Source organism: Macaca nemestrina, chromosome 14 (assembly GCF_043159975.1).
Source record: "Macaca nemestrina isolate mMacNem1 chromosome 14, mMacNem.hap1, whole genome shotgun sequence".
Lineage (NCBI taxonomy): Eukaryota > Metazoa > Chordata > Mammalia > Primates > Cercopithecidae > Macaca > Macaca nemestrina.
The window spans coordinates 44,831,756-44,847,428 of NC_092138.1; the positions used below are offsets into that span (position 1 = coordinate 44,831,756).

The 15,673-nt window shown below is 38.0% G+C and overlaps 1 long non-coding RNA gene across 1 annotated transcript in view; it reads right to left on the bottom strand.

The window, feature by feature from the left end:
* LOC105489088 (uncharacterized) overlaps nt 1-14,605 on the bottom strand; it is a 104,846-nt gene extending 90,241 nt beyond the window's left edge. The window contains exons 1-2 of the long non-coding RNA XR_011612597.1: nt 14,436-14,605; nt 12,838-13,015 (exon numbers count right to left, since the gene is read on the bottom strand). This is a non-coding gene — a long non-coding RNA (uncharacterized lncRNA). The remainder of the gene's footprint in view (nt 1-12,837; nt 13,016-14,435) is intronic.
* Nucleotides 14,606-15,673: the final 1,068 nt, after the last annotated feature.

Below are 15,673 nucleotides of genomic sequence, written 5' to 3' on the forward strand. Positions count from 1 at the left end.
ACGTTTTGTAAGATTGGCTTGATTTACTGAAATAACTTCTCCAAAGTTTTTACTGTCAGCTGTCTCCTTAAAATATAGAGGTGCTTACTCTTTTTTATATAAGGGTATGAGTAGACAATTTAAAAACAACACTTAGAATTTTAAATATAAGTAGCATTCCTCAGCTCCCCAATTAGGCTGTAAGCTTCTTAAGGGCATATATTTTATGGATATAGATCCCCCTCAGTAATGCAAACCTTTGGAATTGCACTTATTGAATAAAATGACCCTGTCACATGTTTCTAAGTGCCAGATAGAATCAAACTGGCATGAGCTGGGAAACATAAGATGCTTGGGAGTTAAGGATTCTTGACTTCTCAGAAAAAAGCCTTCTGGGGTCAAAAATCTCTGCCACAACCGAAATCTGCTCCCTTTCTGCCAATGGCTCATGCTGCCTTTGGAGGCAGGTAAGATGCTTTCTTCAAGGTAGGCACATTTTGTATAATAACCAAAATGAAACTGAAAACATCTTCAGCTTCCCTTTCATAACTGTACAGGAACTTTTACAGCTGTAAGGGGGAGGCCTCAGGTTTTAAGGAACTGCCATTTTAATTATGTAAGTAGCTCCAGGCCCTGGAACCATCTGAACTATTAACTTGTTTTATATTAAAACATTACAGTAACAATTAACTCACACATATTTTATTAGAAAAGGTGACCAAGTCACATTGGTCTTAAATAGTTTTAGACCATGAATTTTAAATAAAATTTTAGAAGTTCGAGCTTTGTTCCTCAGATTTCTTTAGTTTCTAAGGTGCTCAACTATTTCTAAATACTGCCCCGAATGTTAACACATTTAAAAAATACCAAATTCATGTATCTCCCATTAAAGATTTGTTTAGCTAGAAAGATTCCTTTAATTTTGCCAATTGGTGATCCAACAATCTCAACTGTGTAGTTGGTAGAATTTTTTCATATGCCTTATGATCAGTAATAAGGATTCCAGAAGGATTTCTTACCAAGGAACAAATGAAAGAGGACAAAAAAAGGTGAATTGGCTTTTCATCCATTCCTTACAGAAACCTAATATGAATGTGTATCTTCAGGAAGCTGGGCATATCAGAACCAAGACAGAAATTGGACACAAACCCTAAGAATATGGTGATTATAATTTGGATAATACAGTTGCGAATGGGGTTTCCTGAAGACAGTAACAAGAAATGTGGATTTCCAGTCTCAAACTCCAATCAGTTGGCTCGGAGGGCTACTAACCTGTTTCAGGAGGTACTGATCTTCCAACTGGTGAACATTTTTCATTAAAGAGCAAGCTCCCTGCAGGAAGATACCAAGCCTTCCTTATCTTTTTCCTTCACTAAAGGCATAGTCCATTTAAACCTAATTAACTAAATATTACCTACCTAGGATCTGGTCACTCAATGGCTATAGTAGCTTCCAAATGGCATCTATATACCTCTGTTCTCTGAGAACACAGTTTAAGTGCCTAGGCTCTTTCAAGAATAAAGAACCTTGATCCAATCAGGATTTAACAGAAAATCATTACCCAGTTCAAATTTAGCTAAGCTCACCCCTCAGCGTTCAATAATGGAGTTTCCATGTAACCTCTCAAACATGTATGTAGAATAACACCCAAGGAAAAATGAAAGCTACAAAACAGATTGCTATAAACTACTCGGCAGTGTCCTAAGACCTTTGTATTACCTCAAACACTGACCTTACCAGCTTAATGTTGTTCTATCTAAACTATTCCTATCATAATTAATTTTAATGTCTGGATGGGCAAGGTGGCTCATACCTGTAAGCTCAGCACTTTGGGAAGCCAAGGTGGGCAGAGAGCTTAAGCCCAGGAGTTTGAGACCAGCCTGGATTAACATGGTGAAACTCTGTCTCTACAAAGTATTAGCCAGGCACGGTGGTGCACACCTGTGGTCCCAGCTACTCAGGAGGCTGAGGTGGGAGGATAACGTGAGCTCAGGAGGCAGAGGTTGCAGTGAGATGAGATCATGTCGCTGCACTCCAGCCTGGGCAATGGAGTGAGACTCTGTCTCAAAAAAACAAGAATAATATATATGTAGGTGGTCCCTATAATACTAGCCTCTCAGTTCCCTGACTTACTCTTTCAATGATCTAGATTAGGGATTGATTGACAAACTAGAAACTAGTACCTTCTCAGTACCAGTAATGAAAACCTCCCAAATCTCAATTTCAAGCATTTATATTAAAACATTACAGTAACAATTAGCTCACACATATTTTATTAGAAAAGGTGACCAAATCACATTGGTCTTAACATCATCACTCATCCTTCCCTCTCTTTCCCACTAGTACCCCAACAATTTTTCAACACAACAGTCTCCAATAATTCACAAATGTAACCACCTTTTTCATTCTTCACCCACTCCATTCCTGATTCCCTCTTTACCCAGCCTTGAGATTCTATTCCACATCATTACAATCCCTCCTCACATCCTCTGCTCCACTGCCCTTCTCTCCATTCGTTGTATTTATCTGTTAACCTTAAGCCAAATTTTTAAAACTGCCTATTCCTTACCTGAGTCTGCTCAGTATCAGGTGGCTGGAGAAAAAATACAACCATGGCAGCTCATCTTATTTTAACCTCAAGTTGGCCATGCTGGATGCCCATCGATCCTACTGTCTCATCTCTCAACCCCCAACCCCCAACCCCCAACCCCATCCTCAGTTTATTTCACTGAGAAAATAGAAGCAACCAAAATACCTTCAACGGAATCCCACTGCCTTACCAACTACCCATTATGCTCTGCCTTTCCTACCCATTATACTCTGCCTTTCCTCCTTTCTATGAAGGTTGAATATGTGTCCAAGACCCCATCCTCCTTTCCCTACTCAAGGACCACTCTTCTATTTTTCCTCTCAAACATTTCTATCATTAACAAAAAAGCTGTAATTTCCTGCATCTTAAAATCCAATCAATCTCAGATTAATTTTCCTTGTCAAATGATCAACAGCAAAAAAAAAAAAAAAGCTATAATATCCTGCCTCTTAAAACTATCACACATTACTTTTCTGAAAACCTCATAGAGAATTGCAATAGTTCTCTTCAATTCTTCTTCCAATCTCTGGTGGAGCCACTCCTTTCAGGCTTTGGTTTGCCACCATTGTGCTGAACCTGCTCTGGGGGAAGTTATTTATTTCCACACTGATCCATTGTAAGCCCTCATTTACTTCACCTATCAGCAACACGTGACAGTTAGTCATTACTCCTTGAAATCATTATTCATTTGGTTTAGAGGATTATCCTTCTTTTTTGAGACAGGGGCTTGCTTTGTCACCCAGGCTGGAGTGCAATAGCACCATCATAGCTCACTGCAGCCTTGAACTCCTAGGCTCAAACAATCCTCCTGCGTTAGTCTCCTAAGTAGCTGGGACTACAGGCACATGCTACCATGCCCAGCTCATATCTTCATTTTTTAATTTTTTGTAGAGATCTGGCCTATGTTTCCCAGGCTAGTCATGAACTCCTGAACTCAAATGATCCTGTTCCACTTGGCCTCCCAAAGTACTAGATTTATAGGCCTGAGTCACCACACCCAATTTATTTTTAATAAATTCACCAGTGGAATACCCTTCTTTGAATGTCACTACTCCCAATTGAACCTCACTGGCGGCTCCCTCATTTGCTGGTTCTTCACTTCCCCAAATCTAAACATAGGTATACATCAGTGCTCAGTCCTTGTACCTCTTCTCTGTCTGCACTCAATCCATGGTACTCTCCTGTCTCAGGATGCTGCTGCCCCTGTGAAGCTCAGGCTGGGCCTTTCTCCTGAATTCGAGTCTGATACATGCTAATGCCTATGTGACACCCCCACTTGGAAGTCTAAAAGACATTTAAAATAATGTGTAAAACCAAAATTCCTCTGCACATGACACCCCACCCCCAAATCTATTCTTAAAGTCTTTCCCAACTCAGCCAGTGGCCATTCCATTGTTCTGACATTAGTCAGTCAAAAATTTTGCAGACATCCATGATTTCTCACTTACCACACTCCACATCCAACCCATTCACAAGTCCTGTCTATTCTACCATCAGCATGGCTATAATCCAACCACTTTCACCACCTCCACCAGCTTCAGTCAGGTACAGATCTCCACCATATCTGACCTGAATTATTCTAAGAGCCTTCTAGGTGGTCTCCTCCTTCCACCCCTGCCCCCTTATAGTCTATTCCCAACAAGGGTACTCTGAGAACGGACAGACTGCCTCCTTAAGTGGGTCCCTGACCCCCATGTAACCTAACTGGGAGACACCTCCCAGTAGGGACCAACTGACACCTCATATAGTTGGCTGCCCGTCTGGGACGAAGCTTCCAGAGGAAGGATCAAGCAGCAATATTTTCTGTTCTACAATATTTGCTGTTCTGCAGCCTCCACTGGTGATACCCAGGCAAACAGGGTCTCGAATGGAACTCCAGCAAACTCCAATAGAACTGCAGCTGAGGGATCTGTTAGAAGGAAAACTAACAACCAGAAAGGAATACCATCAACATCAACAAAAAAGTAATCTACACCAAAACCTCATCTGTAGGTCACCAAAGACCAAAGGTAGAGAAAACCACAAAGATGGGAAGAAACCAGAGCAGAAAAGCTGAAAATTCTAAAAATCAGAGCACCTCTTCTCCTCCAAAGGATTGCAGCTCCTCACCAGCAATGGAACAAAACTGCATGGAGAATGACTTTGACGAGTTAACATAGGTAGGTTTCAGAAGGTCGGTAATAAACTTCTCTGAGCTAAAGGAGGATGTTTGAACCCATCACAAGGAAGCTAAAAACCTTGAAAAAAGATTAGATGAGTAGTTAACTAAAATAAACAGTATAGAGAAGACCTTAAATGACCTGATGGAGCTGAAAACCATGCCATGAGAACTTCATGATGCATGCACAAGCTTCAATAGCCGATTTGATCAATTGGAAGAAAGGGTATCAGTGATTGAAGATCAAATTAATGAAATAAAGCAAGAAAACAAGGTTAGAGAAAAAAAGAGTAAAAAGAAATGAACAAAGCCTCCAAGAAATATGGGACTATCTGAAAAGACCCAATCTACATTTGATTGGTGTACCTGAAAGTGATGGGGAGAATGAAACCAAGTTGGAAAACACTCTTCACGATATTATCCAGGAGAACTACCCCAACCTAGCAAGACAGGCCAACATTCAAATTCAGGAAATACAGAGAACACCAGAAAGATACTCCTCGAGAAGAGCAACCTTAAAACACAAAATCGTCAGGTTCACCAAGGTTGAAATGAAGGAAAAAGTGTTAAGGGCAGCCAGAGAGAAAGGTCGAGTTACCTACAAAGGAAAACCCATCAGACTAACAGCAGATCTCTCAGCAGAAACCCTAAAAGTGAGAAGACAGTGGGGGTCAATATTCAACATTCTTAAAGTAAAGAAAATAATTTTCAACCCAGAATTTCATTTCCAACCAAACTAAGCTTCATAAATAAAGGAGAAATAAAATCCTTTACAGACAAGCAAACACTGAGAGATTTTGTCACCACCAGGCCTGCTTTAACAAGAGCTCCTAAAGGAAGCAATAAACATGGAAAGAAACAGCTGGTACCAGCCACTACAAAAACAGGCCAAATTGTAAAGACCATTGATGCTAGGAAGAAACTGCATCAATTAACGGGCAAAATAAACAGTTAACATCATAATGACAGGATCAAATTCACACTTAACAACATTAACCTTAAATGTAAATGGACTAAATGCCCCAATTAAAAGACCCACACTGGCAAATTGGATAAAGAGTCAAGACCCATCAGTATGCTGTATTAAGGAACCCATCTCACATGCAAAGACACACATAGGCTCAAAATAAAGGGATGGAGGAAGATCTACCAAGCAAATGGAAAGCAAAAAAAAAAGCAGGGACTGCAATCCTAATCTCTGATAAAACAGACTTTAAACCAACAAAGATCAAAAGAGACAAAGAAGGCCAATACAAAATGGTAAAGGAATCAATTCAACAAGAAAAGCTAACTATGCTAAATATATATGCACCCAATACAGGAGCACCCAGATTCATAAAGCAAGTCCTTAGAGACCTACAAAGAGAATTAGACTGCACACAATAATAATGGGAGTCTTTAATACCCCGCTGTCAATATTAGACAGATCAACAAGACAGAAGGTTAACAATGATATCCAGGACCTGAACTCAGCTCTGCAACAAGCAGACCTAATAGACATCTACAGAACTCTCCAATCCAAATCAACAGAATATACATTCGTCTCAGCACCACATTGGATTTATTCTAAAACTGACCACATGATTGGAAGTAAAACACTCCTCAGCAAATGTAAAAGAATAGAAATCACAACAAACTGTCTCTCAAACCACAGTGCAATCAAATTAGAACTCGGAATTAAGAAACTCACTCAAAACCCAACAACTACATGGAAACTGAACAACCTGCTCCTGAATGACTATTGGGTACATAACGAAATGAAGGCAGAAATAAAGATTTTCTTTGAAACCAATGAGAACAAAGACACACTGTACCAGAATCTCTGGGACACAGCTAACGCAGTGTTTACAGGGAAGTTTATAGCACTAAATGGCCACAAAAGAAAGCAGGAAAGATCTAAATTCGACACCCTAACATCACAATTAAAAGAACTAGAGAAGTGAGAGCAAACAAATTCAAAAGCTAACAGAAGGCAAGAAATAACTAAGATCACAGCAGAACTGAAGGAGATGAGACATAAAAAACCCTTCAAAAAAATCAATGAATCTAGGAGCTGGTTTTTTGAAAAGATCAACAAAATTGATAGACCACTAGCAAGACTAATAAAGAAGAAAAGAGAGAAGATCAAATAGATACAATAAAAAATGACAAAGGGGATATCACCACTGATCCCACAGAAATACAAACTACCATCAGAGAATACTATAAACACCTCTACATTAATAAACTACAAAATCTAGAAGAAATGGATAAATTCCTGGACACATACACCCTCCCAAGACTAAACCAGGAAGAAGCTGAATCTCTGAATAGACCAATAACAGGCTCTGAAATTGAGGCAATAATTAATAGCCTAACAACCAAAAAAAAGTCCAGGACCAGACAGATTCACTGCCGAATTCTACCAGTGGTACAAAGAGGAGTTGGTATCATTCCTTCTGAAACTATTCCAATCAATAGAAAAAGAGGGAATCCTCAGTAACTCATTTTATGAGGCCAACATCATCCTGATACCAAAGCCTGGCAGAGACACACACAAAAAAAGAGAATTTTAGACTAATATCCCTGATGAACATCGATGAGAAAATCCTCAATAAAATACTGGCAAACCAAATCCAGCAGCACATCAAAAAGCTTATCCACCACGATCAAGTCAGCTTCATCCCTGGGATGCAAGGCTGGTTCAACATATGCAAGTCAATAAATGCAATTCATCACATAAACGACACCAAAGACAAAAACCACACAATTATCTCAATAGATGCAGAAAAGGCCTTTGACAAAATTCAACACCCTTTCATGCTAAAAAAAAAATCTCAATAAATTAGGTATTGATGGGACGTATCTCAAAATAGTAGGCGCTATTTATGACAAACCCACAGCCAATATCATACTGAATGGGCAAAACCTTTGGAAGCATTCCCCTCGAAAACTGGCACAAGACCGGGATGCCTTCTCTCACCACTCCTATTCAACCTAGTGTTGGAAGTTCTGGCCAAGGCAATCAGGTAAGAGAAAGAAATAAAGGGTATTCAATTAGGAAAAGAGGAAGTCAAATTGTCCCTGTTTGCAGATGACATGATTGTATATTTAGAAAACTCCATCATCTCAGCCCAAAATCTCCTTAAGCTGATAAGCAAATTTAGTAAAGTCTCAGGATACAAAATCAATGTGCAAAAATCACAAGCATTCCTACACACCAAGAACAGACACAAAGCCAAATCATGAGTGAATTCCCATTCACAATTGCTTCAAAAAGAATAAAATACCTAGGAACCCAACTTACAAGGGATGTGAAGGACCTCTTCAAGGAGAACTACAAACCACTGCTCAACGAAATAAGAGGACACAAACAAATGAAAGAACATTCCATGCTCACGGATAGGAAGACTCGATATCGTGAAAATGGCCATACTGCCCAATTTATAGATTAAATTTATAGATTCAATGCCATCCCCATCAAGCTACCACGGACTTTCTTCACAGAATTGGAAAAAACTGCTTTAAAGTTCATATGGAACCAAAAAAGAGCCTGCATCACCAAGACAATCCTAAGCCAAAAGAACAAAGCTGGAGGCATCACACTACCTGACTTCAAACTATACTACAAGGCTACAGTAACCAAAACAGCATGGTACTGGTACTAAAACAGAGATGTAGACCAATGGAACAGAACAGGGGCCTCAGAAATAACACCACACATCTACAACCATCTGATCTTTGACAAACCTGAGAGAAATAAGCAATGGGGAAAGGATTCCCTATTTAATAAATAAATGGTGCTGGGAAAACTGGCTAGCCATATGTAGAAAGCTGAAACTGGATCCTTCCTTACACCTTATACAAAAATTAATTCAAGATGGATTAAAGACTTAAATGTTAGACCTAAAACCATAAAAACCCTAGAAGAAAACCTAGGTAATATCATTCAGGACATAGACATGGGCAAGGACTCCATCACTAAAACACTAAAAGCAATGGCAACAAAAGCCAAAATTGACAAATGGGATCTAATTAAACTAAAGAGCTTCTGCACAGCAAAAGAAAGTACCATCAGAGTGAATAGGCAACCTACAGAACGGTAGAAAATTTCTGTAATCTACCCATCTGACAAAGGTCTAATATCCAGAATCTACAAAGAACTTAAACAAATTTTCAAGAAAAAATCAAACCACCCCATCAAAAAGTGGGCAAAGGATATGAACAGACACTTCTCAAAAGAAGACATTTATGCAGCCAACAGACACATGAAAAAAATGCTCATCATCACTGGTCATTAGAGAAATGCAAATCAAAACCACAATGAGATACTATCTCACACCAGGTAGAATGGCGATCATTAAAATGTCAGGAAACAACAGATGCTGGAGAGGATGTGGAGAAATACGAAGGCTTTTACACTGTTGGTGGGACTGTAACCTAGTTCAACCATTGTGGAAGACAGTGTGGCGATTCCTCAAGGATCTAGAACTAGAAATACCATTTGACCCAGTCATCCCATTACTAAGTATATACCCAAAGGATTATAAATCATGCTGCTACAAAGACACATGCACACATATGTTTATTGCAGCACTATTCACAATAGCAAAGACTTGGAACCAACCCAAATGTCCATCAATGATAGACTGGATTAAGAAAATGTGGCACATATACACCATGGAATACTATGCAGCCATAAAAAAGGATGAATTCATGTACTTTGTAGGAACATGGATGACGCTGAAAACCATCATTCTCAGCAAACTATTGCAAGGACAGAAAACCAAACACTGCATGTTCTCACTCATAGGTGGGAATTGAATAATGAGAACACTTGGACACAGGAAGGGGAACATCACACACCCTGTTGTGTGGTGGGGGTAGCGGGGAGGGATAGCATTAGGAGAAATACCGACTGTAAATGATGAGTGATGGGTGCAGCACACCAACATGGCACATGTATACCTATGTAACAAACCTGCACATTGTGCATATGTACCCTAGAACTTAAAGTATAATAAAAAAAATTAAGGTATTACTTTTTTTAAAGACATAATGCTATTGTACACGTAACAGACTACAGCACAGTGTAAACAGAACTTTTATATGCACTAAGATACCAAGACATTTATGTGACTTGCTTTATTATGATGTTCACTTTATTGTGGTGGTCTGAACCAAATCTATATCTCTCAGGTAAGTCTATTTATAGGTATCAATTGAAAAGAGAAAAATAGTTATTGATTAAATTTGATGAGGATAATAGAGATAAGAAGCACCATAAGCAAGATCATTTAAAGACTACTGAAAGAGGTTGGGCACAATGGCTCATGCCTGTTATCTCAGCACTTTGGGAGGCCAAGGCAGGCAGATCACCTGAGGTTAGGAGTTCAAGACCAGCCTGGCCAACATGGCAAAACCCCATCTCTACTAAAAATACAAAAATTAGCCCGGTGTGATGGTGCACACCTATAATCCCAGCTACTTGGGAGGCTGAGGCAGGAGAATCGCTTGAACCTGGGAGGCGGAGGTTGCAGCGAGCTGAGATTGCGCCACTGCACTCCAGCCTGGGCAACAAAGTGAGACTTTGTCTCAAAAAAAAAAAATTAAAAAATAAAAGATAATAAATGACTACTGAAAGAGTAAGAGCTATAAACTCTTCTGAATATGAAATGAGCCAAACACAAAATGATGGCATGTTTGAGTCTATTAGGATCATTAAAAGGATGCACAATAGAAAAAAATCAAAGTGTGTTTTATACTCTCTTGCCAGGTATGACCCTTCAGCCAGAGCTAAGTTAAAGGTAAGACTCAACAAAGGCCTGCCAATTGCCTCCGACTTCTTATAGATAAACTGGGAGAAAGTTGGGAGTTACAGAACACTTACTTATTGTAGAAAAAAAGAGCTTTAACAGCTCTTTTAACTCGATCCCCTAAGAAAAAAGGTAAAACTTTAAGGCTTTTCTATCATTATTACTATTATTTTATTATTATTATTATTTTTTTTTTTTTGAGATGGAGTCTCACTCTGTCGCCCAGGCTGGAGTGCAATGGTATAATCTCGGCTCACTGCAACCTCCGCCTCCTGGGTTCAAGCAATTCTCCTGCCTCAGCCTCCTGAGTAGCTGAGACTACAGGCACGTGCCACCACGCCCGGTAAATTTTTGTATTTTTAGTAGAGATGGGGTTTCACCCCATTAGCCAGGATGGTTTTGATTTCCTGACCTTGTGATCCACCCACCTCGGCCTCCCACAGTGCTGGGATTACAGGCATGCAACCGGCCCAGGCTTTTCTATTATTTTAACTCTTGATACTCAGTGGACTACAGACTGAGGACAAGAGAAGAGAGACCTTATTTCAAAAACTAATACCACTCCAATTTTGTAGAAACAAAGCCATTATTCCATATTAATTTATATCTGTAAAAGCACATACTATTACATGAAGTACAGGTGTAGTAATTTAAAGAACAAGAATAAGCTGATATGTGCTTCCTCACATATATCACTGATAGTCATATAAGAAATTATGTTTACTGATAGATCATTAATCAACAAATTTTGTTATTTTATAAATCCAAAAGAAGCAATGTCCCAGGGCATAAGGCCCAGCTGCCTTAATTCCTTGAAGGAAAAAGGCATGTATTTATAGACCTAGTAATTTAACTGAGTCTGCAGTGTCCTTTCAAGCTAACACCCTATACTGGTATGAGGCAGAATAATGGCTCCTCAAAGATGTCCATAGCTTAGTTCCCAGAACCTGTGATTACATTACTTTACATGGCAAGGAGGAATTAAGGTTGCAGAAAGAAAGTCGCTGCCTTAAAAAATAGATTATTTTCTGATATATCTGGGTGGGCCTAAAGTAATTACAAAGGTTTTTCAAACGTGGAAGAGAGATTTAGCAGAGTTTGTGTCAGAGTGATGAAACAAGAGAAAGACTTGACCAGCCATTGCTGGCTTTGAAGATGCAAATAGAGGGCCAGGCGCCAAGGAATGCTGGCAGCTTCTAAAGCCAGAAAAGGCAAAACAACGGACTCTCTCCTACAGCCTCCAGAATGCCCTATGAACACCTTAATTTTAGCAGCGAGATCCGTTTCAGACTTCTGATCTCAAGAACCGTAAGATAATAACTTTGTGTGGCTTTTAAGCCACTAAGTTGTGGTAATTTATTACAATAGCAATGGGAAACTAATAAAAGTGGTTTTAAAACATGATCATGAATTCTCTGACACTTGTCCCACCAAGTGTATGTCCCTCCTCTGAACAGGGTGGGCCTCTGTGACTACCTCAATGAATAGAATTAAACAAGTCATGCTGCAAGACTTCTTTGGCTACATTAAAAACAGCCCTCTTGAGACACTTGCTTTTGGAACCCTGAGCTATGATGTTAGAAATACATCTACCCTGAGGCCACCACCCTAGAAAAACCACAGAGAGAGAGGAAAAAGAAAGAGAGAGAGAGAGCACGAGGGAGCGAGCATGAGAGAGAGAGTGTGCGTGATTGATCCCAGGAGCCCAGGTGTCTTAATCTTTTCAGCCTAGGTGCTAGTCATGAATGTAGAAGTCTTTGAACTATACTCAATAATAAATTTGATTGTACACTTAAAAATAATTAAGAGCATAATTGGACTGTTTGTAACACAAAGGATAAATGCTTGAGGTGATGGATACTCCATTTACCCTGAGATTATTAAGCACTGCATGCCTGTATCAAAATATTTCATGTACCACAGAACTACATATAAATACTGTGTACCCACAAAAACACTTTTAAAAGGGAAGTGGAAAAAAGGAACTTTGAGATGATTAGCCCTTGCCATGTCTAATAACAACTATGTGAAAGACCACAAGCAAAATTGCCCGGCTGAGCCCTTCCTAAATGGCTGACCCGATATCAAGAACAAAATAAGTAGTTACCTTAAGCTGCTAAGTTTTGGGAGTAATTTGTTAAATAGCAACAAATAACATGCTCAACAATATATGCTAAGGAATTATCTTTTTCATTACTTAAAATTAAACTCAAAAGTACTTTTTTCAGTCATTTATGGAACAACAACCTCTGTCATTCCACATATGTTTTGAACATGCCAACATTGCCCAAATATCACCTCACATTAGCACCTACCTTGGTACCAAAAGTGAATACTGTCATTATGATTTTAAATAGGAGAGCCAGGCATAACTTCACTGGGCTAAATATACTCCAACGCCTGCTGGACTATCAGGAATGTCATCGACAATTTTACTGGCATTCATGCCATTTCAGTAGTCACAAAGAGAAGAGGATTCCAGGGGACAACAGTCTGTAAAAAAAACTCTTTGATCAGTTCACTGGTGTTTACCCTAGTGTATGGATTAGGAAAGGCAATGACAGCAATAATGGCTGCAACAATAATGATTTCCAGAAGGTGATACTTTCCAAATTTGGTGGACTTGCGTCGAAGACACCGGGCAATATTTGCCCTAATGAAAAAGGCTCCCCAAAGCCCTCCAAATACCCCTAGGAGAATAAAAGGAAACAGCTCAAAAAGGTTTCTGATACTCCACATAAAAAAGGACCAGATGGCTATTACCAAATGGATTGATGGACCTCAAAACAAATGCAGCCACTAAAGCAGCAGAAAAATGATCTCCATAAAGTTTTGAGAGGAAAATAATAGCTAACCAAAAAACACAAAAGAAAAATTAATGGTATCATTTTATAAGATGTTTCTGATATATTATAAATTGAATAGTAAATATCCTAGCTCTAAATTTTGCTGTAGTTAGAATTTATACACAATGGATTTTACTGTAATAAGAAAAACTGATGTTATTATTACTTTTGGAGATGGTGATCATCATTACAAATTCACAGTATCAATTTATTATAAATGTCTAATAAATGTTTAGAATATCTAGCACTGTTTTATTTTCAAAATGAGTTTCACATTCATTTTAATCCCTAAACTTTAATCCCTAAAGTATTGTTACCAAGGCATCTCAGCTATACTTCAACCTCTGCCTACAAACCACTTTTTGGAAACAGTGGTGGAAACAAATTGCATCAGCACTCAAGATTTCATTCTGCTGCAACTTTCCATAAGATCATTAAATTACTCAATTCAATTAAGCTAGGTGAGAAACAGCATACTACTCATCTTACCGCAAATATATACCTTTTAGATCTAAAATTCAGCTAAAATAAAATTTTAAAAATATATCCATACATCATCATGTAAAAAATACACATATAACATCCTAAGTTCTAGAATATTCTTTGTAGATCATAGTAAATTAATCATTTAAATGCTGTAATGCCACAAATAAAAATCTCTGATTTTCTTCAATGTATCTCTACTTAGAAGGTTGATTTTACTAAATTATTTGATAATCGTACTTTCATAATTTAAACTTCCCAATCTTGGTAATATATTAGTTTTAATAACTTGACTTCTTAGTAACTTTACACAGATCCTACTGCAATAACTATCACTTCTTTTCTACTACAGCTCAAATATATTTGCACCACAATCCAGTGCATTTGTTATATGACTGCATAGTTAATACAAAAGCTTCTTGAAACAATATGGCACTTAATTCTTTCTTGCTGCAATGTGTTGAGGATGGATCCATTTAATGTAGATGCAATAATCTAATATGTGATTAATTCTATAATTAACTAAATTGGAAACATGTTGTTGTATCAATTATTAATTCATCTTGAGACAAAGCAAGACTTACCTCCGCTTGACTTATGATTAATTCTGCCCATGTTTTCCACCATAGACATTTCCCTCTCTTCAAATGTTGTTTCATTAGATCCTCAACAGCACTTTTTGTGGTTTACCACAATGCACTAAGACAAATGCACTTCTTTAGGTCAGTCATCCAATCAGCAGCAATGTCTATTAATCCGGCCAAGGCCCCTGTAAAAATATGTTGGAGATGTTCAAAAAATAAGTCAACTTTTTGGGAGTCGAGAACAATCTAGTTAAAAGGTGAGTGGAAAGCAGGAGACTCCTTAAAAAAGGGTCATTTAAGAAGTACATATAAATTTAAGATTTTCAAATTTTAGTTATAAACATATATTTTAAAACTGTAAAAAGTTATTTTTTACAATAAAATTGCTATTTTTGTTTGGAATTTTTAAAAGTTACATCATTCAAATTAATTGTGACCCAAAAAATAGTGTTTAAAAGACACTGAAATATCTTCAAAAGACAGCTACTTGGCAGAAGGTTCACAAATCTAATTTTCAATCCATAACTTAATTAACAGACTTATAAATGTTATCAATTTCATTTAAATTTAATGTTCATTAGAAACAATTATTGAAATTCATAGTATTCGTATTTATAGTTTTTTCTTAAATTACAGAAAACCATATATCAAGATTATTTTACTGTGAGAATATAAAAAAATATACAAATTTATGGTCAAATCTGGGTCCTTCTCATATAAAAAGATCAGTAGGTTACATATACAGAGGCCATCAAATTATTATGCATGCCAATTAGGATTATCAGTACTTACTTCTATTCTCTATAAAAAATTTAATTTTGTGGTCTTCTGAACATAATCTTCCATCATGGAAGCTGAAACTTGATTACAACTGGGCTTAATATTTGTTTTCACGTCCTCAACAGCTATTTCTTAAAATCTCACACATTGGGACTTTGTGGCCACGCTGTACAGCAGGGTGATGAAGGGGACAGAGTCTTGAACTAGACGGCTTTAATTCAGACCCTGGCTTGGCCACTTACTCACTTGTATGACCTTAGTAAGACTAAGTTACTTTTCTTCGGCGTCAGTCCCCTCATCTGTAAAATGGCGATAATGACAGCACTGGTATCATAGGATGCCATGAGGTTTAAATACATGCAAACTTTTCAGAACAGTGCACAACACATAGGAGGCACTCAATAAATATTGGCTATTTATTATGGTGTTAACATCAAAAGATACTTTATTGGTCACCT